This window comes from Lupinus angustifolius, unplaced genomic scaffold (assembly GCF_001865875.1).
Source record: "Lupinus angustifolius cultivar Tanjil unplaced genomic scaffold, LupAngTanjil_v1.0 Scaffold_71_3, whole genome shotgun sequence".
Classification (NCBI taxonomy): Eukaryota; Viridiplantae; Streptophyta; class Magnoliopsida; order Fabales; family Fabaceae; genus Lupinus; species Lupinus angustifolius.
In genome coordinates this window covers 1,879-5,914 of record NW_017723443.1, presented here as the reverse complement: position 1 = coordinate 5,914, position 4,036 = coordinate 1,879, and the positions used below count along the sequence as shown (strand labels likewise).

At 34.6% G+C, this 4,036-nt stretch overlaps 1 pseudogene; it reads left to right on the top strand.

Moving 5' to 3' along the window:
- The first annotated feature begins 353 nt into the window (after positions 1-353).
- Positions 354-2,760, top strand: LOC109339330 (annotated as a pseudogene).
- Positions 2,761-4,036: the final 1,276 nt, after the last annotated feature.

Genomic DNA, 4,036 nt, shown 5'->3' with positions numbered 1-4,036 from the left:
GCTTATCAATATGTCACATCTAAGAATTTGTATTAGGAAATGATATGTGTCGATAAGTGATGGGTTTGATTTTTGAACAGTGACTTACTCTTTTTGTCTTGCCCAACAGGTGTCTAGGACCTTTTGGTAGTTTGATTTGACAACCTTTAATTCATTCTTGTTGGTCTTTTCCTCGTACAAAAATTATCATCAAATCGACCATTACAATAGAATTTCTAAGCATATTTGGTTATATTCATGAAACTTCACTTCAGTTGAAGACAATATTAATATTTACCTTCATATGGTTGAGTATAAAGCCAACAGATTGTAGGTTAGGTACTTAAATGTGTGATGGTGAGAGTGTATGAAAAATGGCCGGCATGCATGGATTTCACTATCTAATTTTCATGCAATCATCTTTGGTTTTTCCTTTCAGTAATATTATGTTATGCAGCATAGTGTAAGAGTGAATTCAGTCTTAACTCTTAACCAAATTTGTTCTTCTTCTACTACTAGTTCTTTGTGCTGATATTTTATTTTCGGTTCCTGAATTTATTAATGTGGATTCAAAATAAAATTTCTCGTTACTTGCTCTGCTTTGAGCGCAAATATTGATTTTGATTTTGCAGGCTGATATCTTTCGTGCAGAGAAAAATATTATTGATCTATATGTCATGCTCCTGAGATATTCTAGGTAACCCAAGATGGTGTGCATCATTATTTGACCCATAATAGTATGTACTGTCTTTAGTTGAATGGTTTTAAAATAAGGGGACTTCATTGTATTGTTATTTTGGTTATCAAACTGCATTGAGGGTCTTTTCTTTTGTTTGGTGATAGTTTGGTGTCTGAGACAATTCCTCGTCACCGAGATTATAGAACATCTCCACAAAGACAGAAAGAATTATTAAGAAAGGTCGACTACTTAGCCTTTAACTCTCTTCCTTAAATGAAAATGAGTTGTTAGTTGTTACACATTGTTGGATGCAATCTAATTTCTAAGTTCTTGCTCTACAGAAATTGTTAAGTTCTGTGATTGAACTGGAGAAGTTGAAACCAATGGTACAACAGAAGATCAATGAGCTTAATAGCAAGAAAGCATACCAACACAATGGGTGGGAGAAAAGTCATCCAAATAATTTCGTTGGTTTTCTCCAGTGAAAAAAGAAAAGTTTGACTAGTTATGATCAAATAAAGGTAAAATTTGCCGGAGAGTTTGCATTGAAGGTTGTAGCTACAGTAACAATCCTTATTTGGTATTTTATATGTGATCAGACAGTCAGACCAACTGCTGGAGAGTTTTCCAACCAAGGATCAATGAGCTAGCCGCTTTCGTACATAAGGCATGTGGATGAGAATACGAGAAGACTGTAAGTATCAGACTTACCCTTCATGTATGATTTGACTTCCTTAGGGTAACTGATAATGCATGTAATATTGCACTTACTTTCTCCACAAACATGAAGTTATGTGAAGGTTCTTGCCAATCTGTTTGGTTACCATTTTATTGTCATATGAAACTTATGCATATGAAAGTGGTAGACGAACTTCTTTGTTCAAAACCATTGTGGTTCTGCTTTCTTTCTGTAGATCTCTTACTCTTCCACGCCCAAAGGAGGAAACTCTCTCTAAACATTCTATTCTAGGTCCCCGTGGGCTTAAAGGGCAGTGGCGACCACTTACAAGTGATAAAGGGGTATGCTAGTATTTAGCTGCGTGCTTCAGTTTTGTTCAATTCTCTCCTGACTGTTTTCTCTGGATGTAGATCATGTATCCGACCATCACAGATACGTCTCCAGTTGAAATTCCAAGGTTGTGGCCTATTTTAAGTTTCTGTAGTGTTTTTTATGTTATCTGCATTCCCGTTATGTTAAGTAAAAGTGATGCTGTTCATATCATCTCAACCTTTGTATGTTCATATCATCTCAACTTTGTTGATTTAAATAAAAAAAATTAAAACGGGGGTTTGTTTGATGTATGGTTAATATTTTAGATATTAAGGTTCCACGATGTACCTGTGGGCTGGTTTATGTATTTCCTTTAGTATATTAATTAACTATATCCATCCTGTTGGATCCTCTATCTGAACAAACAGCCTGAAACAACCCTTTGAAGATGGATCTCTGAATAAAGGAGATAATAGCATTTCAGAATAACACAATATATCAGATTTAGAATCAATTCTTACCCAGAGTGAGGATTGCCAGGTCAAGCATGCTGATGAACCTCCGTCTCTTATCTCTTTTGAAGAAACAGAAATCTCTCCTCAAAATGAACTTATCAGACAGCCTTCTCCTCCACCTGTACTTGCTGAAGTACAAGATTTGGTTCCTGCAGTGTCACCTCATCCTCATGAAGTTGAATGCAAAAAAGAGACCCCATCATCAGATAGTTTTGTTCATGCCGAGTCTCCTCTGCAACTACACATTGTGAGAATCAATAAAAATTTATTGTCAATCTATGATGTATTATTTTTTAGGTTGACATAGGAACGGCTCAATTGATTTTGTCTTTTTGCCTTCGCATATATGCGTATAATTTCTGAAGTCTAAACTGTTGAAAGAAGTGAGGCATTATTCCCGTTTTCCCTGACAGTTGTCGCTATTTGCAGTCAACTACTATGATGGAGAGTTTTATGAAGCTTGCCAAGTCCATACCAAAAAAGATTTAGAGACTTGTGGTATTCTTGTAAGTGATGCTCACATTTGTTATTTTTTCTTTCTTAAAGCAACAACGAAGGATAAGTCCAAGATGAGCATGTGACCCATAAATTAGATTAAGCATAAACTATAACATTCTCTTTCATATTTTAAAAAATGTACATTAACTACTGAAAAAATAATTCACCTATTGCTTGAACCCAAGCAACCAAAAAGAAATCTTGAAGAAAATATGATTCATATTACGAGTTCAAATCTTGGATAAAACATATCCGCTTGTGAGGGTAAGGCTGTGCCTATGCACGTATACTCTCTCCACACCCACTAACTTGGAGCCTCGTGCACTCGGTCACTCTTATACTATGTTACATTCATCACAAGATAATTTTAGACTTCCTCTCTTGGTTATGTCTGTTTGTATGTATGTGAACTTCTATATCCATGTTATTTCTATGCCTTAGGTGTTAGATATTTCCTGATGATTGACGAAATATCAATTTTAGGATCTTGAATCTCATTATTCTCACACATTATATAAAACAAGGATACAAAGTCATATCTGAATCCATGTTCTCTGATATACTCCTTTGATATACCTTTTGAGAGAGTTTTGGTATGATGGTCTTCCTCAACCAAATCTTTAATTCCTTTTGGGACCTTCGTTTTTTCTCTAATGGGGAGATGTGAATACTATTTAGGATTTGGTGTATTGGGGACCATAACTTTCCTTATGCGTTAACTTATAGGATTTCCATTATCCCCTATAGGTTAACTTGATGGGTATCCACCCATTAAGCCGACATCCGTTATCAGCTTTTAGAAATCTATGAGGTGCTAGTAATTAGATCACTTATAATATAACCCCTAAAATAAATAGTTGATATCATTATATCAAATATATGATGACAACCATAATTAGAAATTATAAATTTCTAACAATCTCCCACTTGGGCTTCATATCTTCCTAGTACAATTATATCACAAGTTCTTTAGGCGTGCATTTGTATGCTATTTATATTTAGACTTCTCCTTAATACAATCTGGTTCATCTCATATATCAACTATGAAACCACCGGGACATTCATCACATGCAAGCGTGACTCGACCACGATGATCACCATATTAATATAGTCAATGACATAGATCAAATATGGATGAGTGACATGAAAATTTCATGCAATATGATCTCAAACATGTCTATTTCCAACTGATCTTTCTTTGTTCTTTAGTGAGATCAATTCAAAGTCTTTAATTGTAACATAACAGTTACAATGTACAATTTCAAAATAGAACAATAAACTATAAACTTTATTATACATAAAACTATATATGACGTCCAAAGTAAATCATAAAACGTATAGACTTCCATTGAACTAAGGTATCCTAAGAAGCAA